Source organism: Cajanus cajan, chromosome 2 (genome assembly GCF_000230855.2).
Source record: "Cajanus cajan strain Asha chromosome 2, NIPB_CcT2T_4, whole genome shotgun sequence".
In the NCBI taxonomy this organism is placed as follows: Eukaryota; Viridiplantae; Streptophyta; class Magnoliopsida; order Fabales; family Fabaceae; genus Cajanus; species Cajanus cajan.
Genome location: NC_138518.1, coordinates 71,963,462 through 71,977,843, shown reverse-complemented (window position 1 = coordinate 71,977,843; position 14,382 = coordinate 71,963,462). Strand labels below are relative to the sequence as shown.

The window sequence follows — 14,382 nt, the reverse complement described above, 5'->3', positions numbered from 1 at the left end:
TAGAAACACATACAATATACAGCACACAATGTCTCAAGGGCAAACAAAGGCACACAGCACAGAGTACAGACACGGAGCACACAGAAATGAGCACGTAGAGCACACAAACATAGGAACACGCACAGGGACATAAACTAAGCTGTTGATATAAGAAAAAGTAGGACAGAAAACATAGGAAGAAAACATAACCTGAACTCCACGGTGCGTCTCATGCAAAAACTAAAGAAACTTATTCACAACAGCTTTTAGAAATGTCCAATGAGCTCTTAAAAACCAAGGATACTGTCCCACAACATACCTGCCAACAGAAACAATGGCATATTATTAAACAGAGGTATAACATCATTTAACATCGAGCAAACCAATACAAAAACATCTCTTACATGATATTACCTGCAATAACAACTTTGTTATCTTTTCCTGTTGTGATTTCACAAAGATATAACACATCTCAAATGACCATGACAAAAAGTATGTATTCCTGCCACATAAACATGATGTGAGTAATAATCGTTTCAAAAAAAAATCACAACCAAAAGATAAACAAAGATACATGTCGTGTTCACAATTTTTTTTAATTTTCCAAAAACAAAGGAGTCGGGTTCTTCGGGCCTATATCTTCTCTGTGTGCCTTTTATTAAAACAAAATACAATTACCTATAAAATTAATATCTAACTGGATTATAGTTCTATTTTTATATGTATTAGCTATGTATACTATCATTCAACACACTTTGAAAACACAAGTTTCAACAATCATAAATCATAATCACAACATAAGAAATAGACAACCATAAGACATGATTGTCAGCATCATCATACCTTAAAATCCTTGATATCATGTACATATGGGACGTTGATAAGACAATCAAGGCCCAAAAGCAAAGCAGATGTATTCTCTTTACTGGATTTCAGAATTCAAAAGTTAACCTGCATAAAAAGAATGGTATCACCACACCAATAAAGATGTTAACGGGCATGAACACTAATCAAGCAAACCGAAAAACTATGAGCAAGAAACAGAGGAAGAGGTGCTAGACAGATGTGGAAAAAAAACTAATTATCATGACAATTTAGCATATAACAATGTGGGTCCATTCTCTAACATGCCACACGCATGATATTGTACACATACACAAAGCATAAAAAATCCAATAACAAGGTCACCTTATTTCACCTGAACCCATGACATTTCATGAATATATACTTGCAACATACAATCACAGATAGACATAAAGTTGAGGAAACAAACCTGCCTTGCAAAACGAGATGAAGAACAGTGTCAAATTCTGCATGATACCCTAAACAAGGGGGAAACTTTGTCAGAGATGCTTCACAAGTAACTTAGCAGCATGTCCAGATTCAATTTTGCCATAATACAGGGACTTACTTGTTCCTAACTTGAACCATATGAATATGCCTCAAGAATATTGGTAGTGTTCCCAAACTAAAGGGCTACCACCTGTGAACACAAAAAAGACAGATACACGCACATAGAAACACATACAATATACAGCACACAATGTCTCAAGGGCAAACAAAGGCACACAACACAGAGTACAGACACGGAGCACACAGAAATGAGCACGTAGAGCACACAAACATAGGCACACGCACAGGGACATAAACTAAGTTGTTGATATAAGAAAAAGTAGGACAGAAAACATAGGAAGAAAACATAACCTGAACTCCAGGGTGCGTCTCATGCAAAAACTAAAGAAACTTATTCACAATAGCTTTTAGAAATGTCCAATGAGCTCTTAAAAACCAAGGATACTGTCCCACAACATACCTGCCAACAGAAACAATGGCATATTATTAAACAGAGGTATAACATCATTTAACATCGAGCAAACCAATACAAAAACATTTCTTACATGATATTACATGCAATAACAACTTTGTTATCTTTTCCCGTTGTGATTTCACAGAGATATAACACATCTCAAATGACCATGACAAAAAGTATGTATTCCTGCCACATAAACATGATGTGAGTAATAATCGTTTCAAAAAAAAATCACAACCAAAAGATAAACAAAGATACATGTCGTGATCACAATTTTTTTTAATTTTCTAAAAACAAAGGAGTCGGGTTCTTCGGGCCTATATCTTCTCTAGTGTGCCTTTTATTAAAACAAAATACAATTACCTATAAAATTAATATCTAACTGGATTATAGTTCTATTTTTATGTGTATTAGCTATGTATACTATCATTCATCACACTTTGAAAACACAAGTTTTAACAATCATAAATCATAATCACAACATAAGAAATAGACAACCATAAGACATGAATGTCAGCATCATCATACCTTAAAATCCTCGATATCATCTACATATGGGACGTTGATAAGACAATCAAAAGCAAAGCAGATGTATTCTCTTTACTGGATTTCAGAATTCAAAAGTTAACCTGCATAAAAAGAATGGTATCACCACACCAATAAAGATGTTAACGGGCATGAACACTAATCAAGCAAACTGAAAAACTATGAGCAAGAAACAGAGGAAGAAGTGGTAGACAGATGTGGAAAAAAAACTAATTATCATGACAATTTAGCATATAACAATGTGGGTCTATTCTCAAACATGCCACACGCATGATATTGTACACATACACAAATCATAAAAAATCCAAAAACAAGGTCACCTTATTTCACCTGAACCCATGACATTTCATGAATATATACTTGCAACAAACAATCATTGATAGACATAAAGTTGAGAAAACAAACCTGCCTTGCAAAATGAGATGAAGAACAGTGCCAAATTCTGCATGATACCCTAAACAAGGGGGAAAATTTGCCAGAGATGCTTCACAAGTAACTTAGCAGTATGTCCAGATTCAATTTTCCCATAATACAGGGACTTACTTGTTCCTAACTTGAACCATATGAATATGCCTCAAGAATATTGGTAGTGTTCCCAAACTGAAGGGCTACCACCTGTGAACACAAAAAAGACAGATACACGCACATAGAAACACATACAATATACAGCACACAACGTCTCAAGGGCAAACAAAGGCACACAGCACAGAGTACAGACACGGAGCACACAGAAATGAGCACGTAGAGCATACAAACACACGCACACGCACAGGGACATAAACTAAGTTGTTGATATAAGAAAAAGTAGGACAGAAAACATAGGAAGAAAACATAACCTGAACTCCAGGGTGCGTCTCATGCAAAAACTAAAGAAACTTATTCACAACAGCTTTTAGAAATGTCCAATGAGCTCTTAAAAACCAAGGATACTGTCCCACAACATACCTGCCAACAGAAACAATGACATATTATTAAACAGAGGTATAACATCATTTAACATCGAGCAAAACAATACAAAAACATCTCTTACATGATATTACATGCAATAACAACTTTGTTATCTTTTCCCGTTGTGATTTCACAGAGATATAACACATCTCAAATGACCATGACAAAAAGTATGTATTCCTGCCACATAAACATGATGTGAGTAATAATCGTTTCAAAAAAAAATCACAATCAAAAGATAAACAAAGATACATGTCGTGTTCACAATTTTTTTTTAATTTTCCAAAAACAAAGGAGTCGGGTTCTTCGGGCCTATATCTTCTCTAGTGTACCTTTTATTAAAACAAAATACAATTACCTATAAAATTAATATCTAACAGGATTATAGTTCTATTTTTATATGTATTAGCGATGTATACTATCATTCATCACACTTTGAAAACACAAGTTTCAACAATCATAAATCATAATCACAACATAAGAAATAGACAACCATAAGACATGAATGTCAGCATCATCATACCTTAAAATCCTCGATATCATCTACATATGGGACGTTGATAAGACAATCAAGGCCCAAAAGCAAAGCAGATGTATTCTCTTTACTGGATTTCAGAATTCAAAAGTTAACCTGCATAAAAAGAATGGTATCACCACACCAATAAAGATGTTAACGGGCATGAACACTAATCAAGCAAACTGAAAAACTATGAGCAAGATACAGAGGAAGAGGTGCTAGACAGATGTGGAAAAAAAACTAATTATCATGACAATTTAGCATATAACAATGTGGGTCCATTCTCAAACATGCCACACGCATGATATTGTACACATACACAAAGCATACAAAATCCAAAAACAAGGTCACCTTATTTCACCTGAACCCATGACATTTCATGAATATATACTTGCAACATACAATCATAGATAGACATAAAGTTGAGGAAACAAACCTGCCTTGCAAAAGGAGATGAAGAACAGTGCCAAATTCTGCGTGATACCCTAAACAAGGGGGAAAATTTGTCATTGATGCTTCACAAGTAACTTAGCAGTATGTCCAGATTCAATTTTCCCATAATACAGGGACTTACTTGTTCCTAACTTGAACCATATGAATATGCCTCAAGAATATTGGTAGTGTTCCCAAACTGAAGGGCTACCACCTGTGCACACAAAAAAGACAGATACACGCACATAGAAACACATATAATATACAACACACAATGTCTCAATGGCAAACAAAGGCACACAGCACAGAGTACAGACACGGAGCACACAGAAATGAGCACGTGGAGCACACAAACACATGCACACGCACAGGGACATAAACTAAGTTGTTGATATAAGAAAAAGTAGGACAGAAAACATAGGAATAAAACGTAACCTGAACTCCAGGGTGCGTCTCATGCAAAAACTAAAGAAACTTATTCACAACAACTTTTTGAAACGTCCAATTTGCTCTTAAAAACCAAGGATACTGTCCCACAACATACCTGCCAACAGAAAAAATGGCATATTATTAAACAGAGGTATAACATCATTTAACATCGAGCAAACCAATACAAAAACATCCCTTACATGATATTACGTGCAATAACAACTTTGTTATCTTTTCCCGTTGTAATTTCACATAATATAACACATCTCAAATGACCATGACAAAAAGTATGTATTCCTGCCACATAAACATGATGTGAGTAATAATCGTTTCAAAAAAAAATCACAACCAAAAGATAAACAAAGATACATGTCGTGTTCTCAATTTTTTTTAATTTTCCAAAAATAAAGGAGTCGGGTTTTTCGGGCCTATATCTTCTCTAGTGTGCCATTTATTAAAACAAAATACAATTACCTATAAAATTAATATCTAACTGGATTATAGTTCTATTTTTATATGTATTAGCTATGTATACTATCATTCATCACACTTTGAAAACACAAGTTTCAACAATCATAAATCATAATCACAACATAAGAAATAGACAACCATAAGACATGAATGTCAGCATCATCATACCTTAAAATCCTCGATATCATCTACATATGGGACGTTGATAAGACAATCAAGGCCCAAAAGCAAAGCAGATGTATTCTCTTTACTGGATTTCAGAATTCAAAAGTTAACCTGCATAAAAAGAATGGTATCACCACACCAATAAAGATGTTAACGGGCATGAACACTAATCAAGCAAACTGAAAAACTATGAGCAAGATACAGAGGAAGAGGTGCTAGACAGATGTGGAAAAAAAACTGATTATCATGACAATTTAGCATATAACAATGTGGGTCCATTCTCAAACATGCCACACGCATGATATTGTACACATACACAAAGCATAAAAATTCCAAAAACAAGGTCACCTTATTTCACCTGAACCCATGACATTTCATGAATATATACTTGCAACATACAATCATAGATAGACATAAAGTTGAGGAAACAAACCTGCCTTGCAAAATGAGATGAAGAACAGTGCCAAATTCTGCATGATACCCTAAACAAGGGGGAAAATTTGTCAGAGATGCTTCTCAAGTAACTTAGCAGTATGTCCGGATTCAATTTTGCCATAATACAGGGACTTACTTGTTCCTCACTTGAACCATATGAATATGCCTAAAAAATATTGGTAGTGTTCCCAAACTTAAGAGCTACCACCTGTGAACACAAAAAAGACAGATACACGCACATAGAAACACATACAATATACAGCACACAATGTCTCAATGGCAAACAAAGGCACACAACACAGAGTACAGACACGGAGCACACAGAAATAAGCACGTAGAGCACACAAACATAGGCACATGCACAGGGACATAAACTAAGTTGTTGATATAAGAAAAAGTAGGATAGAAAACATAGGAAGAAAACATAACCTGAACTCCAGGGTGCGTCTCATGCAAAAACTAAAGAAACTTATTCACAACAGCTTTTAGAAATGTCCAATGAGCTCTTAAAAACCAAGGATACTGTCCCACAACATACCTGCCAACAGAAGCAACGACATATTATTAAACAGACGTATAACATCATTTAACATCGAGCAAATCAATACAAAAACATCCCTTACATGATATTACGTGCAATAACAACTTTGTTATCTTTTCCCGTTGTGATTTCACAGAGATATAACACATCTCAAATGACCATGACAAAAAGTATGTATTCCTGCCACATAAACATGATGTTTGTAATAATCGTTTCAAAAAAAATTACAACCAAAAGATAAACAAAGATACATGTCGTGTTCTCAATTTTTTTTAATTTTCCAAAAACAAAGGAGTCGGGTTCTTCGGGCCTATATCTTCTCTAGTGTGCCATTTATTAAAACAAAATACAATTACCTATAAAATTAATATTTAACTGGATTTTAGTTATATTCTTATATGTATTAGCTATGTATACTATCATTCATCACACTTTGAAAACACAAGTGTCAACAATCGTAAATCATAGTCACATCATAAGAAATAGACAACCATAAGACATGAATGTCAACATCATCATACCTTAAAATCCTCGGTATCATCTACATATGGGACATTGATAAGACATTCAAGACCCAAAAGCAAAGTAGATGTATTCTCTTTACTGGATCCCAGAATTCAAATGTGAACCTGCATAAAAAGAATGGTATCACCACACAAATAAAGATGTTAACAGACTTGAACAACAATCAAGCAAACTGAAAAACTATGAGCAAGAAACATAGGAAGAGGTGCTACACAGATGTAAAAAAAACTAATTGACATGACAATTCAGTATATAGCAAGTTGGGCCCATTCTCAAACATGTCACACGCATGATATGGTACACATACACAAAGCATAAAAAATCCCAAAACTAGGTCACCTTATGTCACCTGAACCCATGACATTTCATGAATATATACTTGCAACATACAATCACAGATAGACATAAAGCTGAGAAAACAAACCTGCCTTGCAAAATGAGATGAAGAACAGTGCCAAATTCTGCATGATACCCTAAACAAGGGGGAAAATTTGTCAGAGATGCTTCACAAGTAACTTAGCAATATGTTCGGATTAAATTTTGCCATAATACAGTGACTTACTTGTTTCTAACTTGAACCATATGAATATGCCTCAAGAATATTGGTAGTGTTCCCAAACTGAAGGACTACCACCTGTGAACACAAAAAAGACAGATACATGCACATAGAAACACATACAAAACACAGCATGCACACACAAGGACTCAAAGGCAAACAAAGGCACACAGCATAGAGTACAGACACAAAGTACACAGAAATGAGCACGCAGAGCACACAAACACAGGCACACGCACAAGGACATAAACTAAGTTGTTGATATAAGAAAAAGTAGGACAGAAAACATGGAAAGAAAACATAACCTTAAGAAAAAGTAGGACAGAAAACATGGAAAGAAAACATAACCTGAACTCCAGGATAAGTCTCATGCAAAAACTCAAGAAACTTATTCGCAACAGCTTTTAAAAACGTCTAATGAGCTCTTAAAAATCGAGGATACTGTCCTACAACATACCTGTCAGCAGAAGCAATGGCATATTAATAAACAGAGGTATAAAAACATTTAACATCGAGCAAATCAATACAAAAACATCCCTTACATGATATTACATACAATAACAACTTTGTTATCTTTTCGCGTTGTGATTTCACAGAGATATAATACATCCCAAATGACCATGACAAAAAGTATGTATTCCTGCCACATAAACATGATGTGAGTAATAATTGTCTCAAAAAAAATCACAACCAAAAGATAAACAAAGATACCTGTCGTGCAATAACTTTGTTATCTTTTCCCATTGTGATTTCACATAAATATAATACATCCCAAATGACCATGACAAAAAGTATGTTTTCCTGCCACATAAACATGATGTGAGTAATAATTGTCTCAAAAAAATCACAACCAAAAGATAAACAAAGATACCTCTCGTGTTCTTAATTTTTTTTTTAATTTTCCAAAACCAAAGGAGTCGGGTTCTTCGGGCCTATATCTTCTCTAGTGTGCCTTTTATTAAAACAAAATACAATTACCTATAAAATAAATTTTTAACTGGATTTTAGTTATATTTTTATATATATTAGCTATGTATAGTATCATTTATCACACTTTGAAAACACAAGTTTTAGCAATCATAAATCATAATCATAACATAAGAAATGGACAACTATAAGTTATGAATGTCAACATCATCATACCTTAAAATTTTCGGTATCATCTACGTATGAGATGTTGATAAGATATTCAACACCCAAAAGCAAAGTAGATGTATTCTCTTTACTGGATTCCAGAATTCAAATGTGAACCTGCATAAACAGAAGGGTATCACCACACCACTAAACAGAAACCCTAAACAAATAGAGACAAAGATAAATCACACAAGGACGAATGAGCAAAACCTTAGGCTGTCTTATACGAATGTGTTTTATAGGCTAATTTTTTTCAAATAAATAATTATTTCAACTACTAAATTAAGTTAATTCATTTTAGAAATCAACATATTTCATGCTTACTACATTTTATGGACTAACTTATCATTTTTATTTTATTTTTACTAGTGAAATCGAGGCACATCATACCTCTTTTAAAAATAAAATAAAGATAAATGTTAAATAATAAAAATATATTAATCTAATTGGTATTATGATTAATTCATTAATTTTAAATTCTTAAATTTGATTAAAAAATATTTTTTCTAATTTTTTAAAATAAAAGGGTATAATGGTCAAAAAAAAAGTGAAGACCAAGGTGGTTAGTGAAAAGGGTATCCTTTTTATATATTAGTATAGATTAAAAAATATACAAGTTAAGATGAATTTATATAGAAAGAAACATAAGTAATATATTAACCTATATTGTTCTAAAAAATTAATATTTTAGCAAAAATTAAGATAACCACATTTTCTATAAAATTTTGATAAACACACCGATCAACAAAGAATAATCAATAACAAAAACTTAACCTTACCTAATCTTTGAGATATCAAAAGTTATTTTATATTTGATTGTACTTATTGTACTTCTTGTCAAGATACAAAATCACACCCCAAGTCCTAACCCCTGAAATACTACAGAAAGATGATGATTGCTTGGGCAATACACATTATATTAACAAAATAAAAAAAAATTCACAATTCAAAGAGAATTAAAAGAACTATGCATACAGTGTTTCAATCATTTATGGCTTCGACGATACTTGAATACTCAAAACCCATTTCAATCATTTCTGCAATCACTTGGTCCGAACATGTGTTGATATCGCATTTCTTGCTATAAATTAAAATTAAGAAAGAAAGATCCCCTTTTGCTTTCGGGAACGAGGGAAAAAGAAAAATCAAAAGGCAAAATAGAATTAAGAAAGTAAGATCCCCCTCCTACAGTGTTTGTTTTGTTTATAATTGAAAAAATAGAACCGTACGATTCACTATTTCTTTTAATAAATTTGATGAAATAGTATTTAATTAATTATATAAATAAATATAAACTACATCAATAAATATAAAATATAGTGATATTAAGAATAAGTTAAAAATAATATTAAAAATCTTAATATTTAATACATATAATTTTTTCATTAATTTAAAATATTTTTTATTTTAATTATTTATTTATAGAAATATTAAACATTTTGATAAAACATTCAATTTTATTTTTAAATTCTCTAAAATTGATTTGATCCATTTTAATGAATATATTTACTACAAAATATGATCATTAAATTAAAAACTAAAACTACTTTTTAATGTATTTTATAACATGATGTATATTATACTAATACTTTTTGTTTATTTTAAAATAAAAAATTCTGGATAAAAAGGGTAAAATTAAAGTTTTCAATCCAACTTAAAACACATTAATTAAATTAAGGATATAAATTTTTTATAAATTAAACCAAATATTTAATAACAATTTTGACATTATCATAATTAAAATTAACATTTAAAATTTATAACTATTTTTTATAATTTTTATATTTAAATGTATAAAATGAATAAAACATAATTAAAAATTTAAAAGAAATCAAATATTCAACTTCATTAAATAATTTCTACTTTTTCTACAATAACACATGATTTTCTCCTACATAAATAAATTTTATCTTTTTATCATAAATACAATACATATATCAACAAACTAAACAAAATTTAGAATTTACCAAACTTAACATGAATATTATATTTGTTGGTAAACTATTGAAAAATTAATATAATCGGACCATTAAGATTATGTTCATCAAATACATGTTGCATTTTATCAACACAACTTTCCCAAATAACGTACCTTTAGTAACATTATTGAACAAAACATATGAAATTTGAACATATTAGTAAAATGTCAAATATTAAATAAATTAATATTATATAATTTAAAAAAATAAATAAATCAATACTTTAAATCTTGAAGAACAAGAACATCAATTTGTATTTTTTTTTCATTCTCCTTAATGTCATCCTTTTGTAGGACATGTCCAATAGTATCTAAAAACAAAATAAGTGACAAAAATTATAATTTAAAATAAAGAATATAAATAATTTTAACAAATATAATATAAAAGATAAATAATTTTAAGAAATATAATATGAAATCAACTAATAAATCAAGATATTTTCTTTGTTTACATCCAAAAAAATCTTATTTAAAAGTAATGTTGCTTTAATTTTTATTTTATTTTGAGTTAGTAACATGTTTTCAATGAGATATAAAACTTTCTTCAAGTAATTGATTAAACTTGTTATCGAACTTGTTGATTAATGATTTCTTAACAAAGGTTTGAATTTTGTTTTCTTGTACATGTAAAAGAATAGAATAAAATTTTTATAATTAGTTTAAAGAAAAATTTAAGGAGATATAGGTATTAACAACTTCATACCCTCTGGTCAAGAAGCATTTACACAAGAAATAATATATTCTCATTCTCAAATCAAATGAAATAGTAATGATAATATATTATAATTAAATAGAAGTTTGTGTTCGCTAAAAGTGCAATTGGCAATAAATTACTATAGAAATTTTTTAAATATATATAAGAAGTCAAATTCATTCCATATATGAATGATATCCTAAATCAATATTTTCAAAAACTTTTTATTTTAAAAATCAGTAATTAATTACATTAATCAATGACAATTAATTAATAAATAATTATCAGTAAATAAGTGAAACAAAAATAAATTTACTAATTTCTCATTTTTTTTAAAATCATTTAACTTTTAGCCTTAAATTATTATCCGTAATAAATTTGAAATTGTCCATCATATATGTAATGATTATTAGTAATAAAAAAATTATTTTAATCCAAGTTTTTAAATTTATTTTGATATATATTATATCATTAATTGAAATGTATTAAATTATTATTGTATATGAAATACATGAATGATATGCACATAAAACTGTCTATATTCAAAATATATTTGACATTTACAAATAATTAAATTAAAGACCTTTTACTACTAGTCTCATAGACAACTGAAAAGGAAACTACAAATAAATCAGTAATGCAAGTGAAAAGTCACTGACATGTATAGTCACTAAAACTTTTACGTGATAAATAAGAAAAGTCATGACCACTGAATATAAAATAAAACTTTACAAATTGACCTCTTAATATTTAGGAAACCAATACACAAAATAGATAGCATCAAGATTCGTGATTTTGCATTTCAGAGGGAGGGAGAGAGATACAAACACATGGAGATAAAGACACGTACAAACTTGTATCCAAAAACAGGCAGATAAAGCACACATACACAAATAAAGGCAAACACGGAGACCAAGATAAATCACACAAAGACAAAGACAAGGCATAGGCATAGATAAACACCAGCACAAACACATCACATGTAAAGAGAAACACAGACAAACATAAACAGCAAGCATACACATAAACAAAGAGATGAAGACATAGCATACACAAACACAAATACAAGGCATAGATATGCACACACAAACACATACAAGCAGGCACACTCATAAACATACAAAGACAAAGACAAACACACAAAACACACAAAGATAGAGCATAGACATAAACAAAAGAGATAGGGCACAAACTTACATACTTTAAACATAATCAGAAAGAAAAAAGTGAGAAAGAATACAAAACATATCAAGTTCTAGAGTCACAAACAACATGCACACATAGACTTCAAAAACAATCAATGACAAAAAGGTGTAAAAGAAATAAGGAATGGGTTACAATTTGTTAGTACAACTAATAATGGGCTACTAGCACAAAGACCGAAACCGAAAGCTTAGCTTATGAAAATCATGATCCAGCAGGAAAAAAAAATCAATTGGTGGGAAATTGAGCTTCTGCCGCAAGGAATATCAAAGTTACCAACAATTTTAAATATGTTTCAAATCATAAACCAGTTGTAAACTATAATCAATTTTAAAACTAAATTTTAATTATAATAGTTTTAAAAACAAGTTTGAAACGATAATCAAGTTAAAACTGATTTAAATTATAGACATTTTATCCCTCTTTTTACCTTGTTAACATTAAATGTAAGTATGCTGGTATAGTTATACCCACAGATAATAAATTCACAGAACATAATATAAAATAATTATCATTATATATAAGAAATGAAAGAAATTGGAATAATAAATATGAACAAAACCTTAGGCAGTCTTGTAGTATGGCATCTTGCAATGCCACGGCTGCTTCTTCCTCTCGCATCTCTTCGACATGACAAAAAGAATTTTGGATTCTTGCATCTGATTGAAATAAAGCGGAAAAACACAAAGTGAAGATAAAAACCGACTTCTCTAAAAAAAAATACTTCAACAATGAAAATAAAAAATAAATAAAGAAAAAAAATATTTGAAATATGATTTTACCATATTTTCCCAATTACACCAAAAGCTAGGAAGAGTGTATTTTATAAATGTGGTTAAAAAGCAACTCAACAAAGAAAAAATAAATAAGACATTCAAGAATTTCACCAAGAACGGCTTTTCTTGAATTTTGAGGAAAAAAAGAAATTACAACTTTAGAAACATCGAATAGCTTTTCAATTTCAATCAAGAAGGGGTGCAGAATTGAATTGTTGAACAATGTTTTCTTAACTTTCCTTTGGCAGCCTTAGCGGAGGAAGAAGACAATGACTACAAGGGTCGTAGAGACAGAAGCGTTTACCTAACATAGGGGAGATTCTACTAGTACTTTTGCATGTCCTTTGCTTCTTGAGTTTCGCTCTTGAACTATGAAGAGAGAAGAAGCAGAGGACGCTACACAAGAGAACTCGGAAACAGATAGGAAAGCCTAAGAAAGCAGAGAGACAGTTAAGTGTTTTAGACAAGTGAATCCATTATATCGAAAGAGACTGCCAAAAAAGCCCACAACCTTAAAAGTTCATGGATGAAAAAATTCATAAAGTCAAAAAGCCCACTAAACCGTATAGGCTAGGGTAAGTCCATGGGCTAATTTTTTTAAATAAATAATAAATTCAACTATTAAAAATTAACTTAATTCATTTTAGTAATCAACTTACTTCACCCTTAGTTCATTATATGGACTAACTTATCATTTTTATTTTATTTTTATTAAAATATATAATTTAAGATAAATTCAATTTAAAAAAGAAGTAATATTTTAATCAATATTAATATTTTAAAAAATCAATATTTCAACAAAAATTAAGATAACTACATTTTTTATAAAATTATGATCAACACACCAATTAACAAAGAATAATCAATAACAAAAAACTTAATCTTACCCAATCTTTGACGATATCAAAAGTTATTTTATATTTGATTGCATTTGTTATACTTGTTGTTATTTTATATTTGATTGCACTTGTTATACTTGTTGTCAAGATGCAAAATCACACCCAAGTCCCAACACCTGAAAAACTACATAAACATATCATCGCTAAGGCAATACACATTATGCTAACAAAATAAAAAATCCACAATTCAAAGAGAATTAAAAGAACTATGCATACAGCAGATTTGTATCCTTCTCCATCATTCTTCTTTCCATTCACTCTATCTCTAAAAATCATTTATCCACTTTTTGTTTTCTTTTGCTTTTTTGTACTAGAGAGGGCTCCAGAGTGAATCCAGATTACCA

At 30.4% G+C, this 14,382-nt stretch overlaps 2 long non-coding RNA genes across 2 annotated transcripts; both read right to left on the bottom strand.

Annotated features, from left to right (window-relative positions):
- Nucleotides 1-306: 306 nt before the first annotated feature.
- LOC145954529 (uncharacterized) lies at nucleotides 307-1,865 on the bottom strand. Its single transcript, XR_014431768.1, has 3 exons — nucleotides 1,391-1,865; nucleotides 823-1,301; nucleotides 307-481 (listed from the first exon to the last, which is right to left on the bottom strand). It is a non-coding gene; the product is annotated as an uncharacterized LOC145954529 (long non-coding RNA).
- Nucleotides 1,866-1,875: 10 nt separating this feature from the next.
- Nucleotides 1,876-14,376, bottom strand: LOC145954526 (uncharacterized). The gene is made up of 16 exons (XR_014431765.1): nucleotides 14,255-14,376; nucleotides 14,027-14,162; nucleotides 12,926-13,569; nucleotides 8,498-8,605; nucleotides 8,066-8,155; nucleotides 7,897-7,994; nucleotides 7,703-7,811; nucleotides 7,361-7,659; nucleotides 6,795-7,271; nucleotides 5,869-6,453; nucleotides 5,301-5,779; nucleotides 4,862-4,958; nucleotides 4,375-4,776; nucleotides 4,237-4,285; nucleotides 2,879-3,914; nucleotides 1,876-2,789 (listed from the first exon to the last, which is right to left on the bottom strand). It is a non-coding gene; the product is annotated as an uncharacterized LOC145954526 (long non-coding RNA).
- Nucleotides 14,377-14,382: the final 6 nt, after the last annotated feature.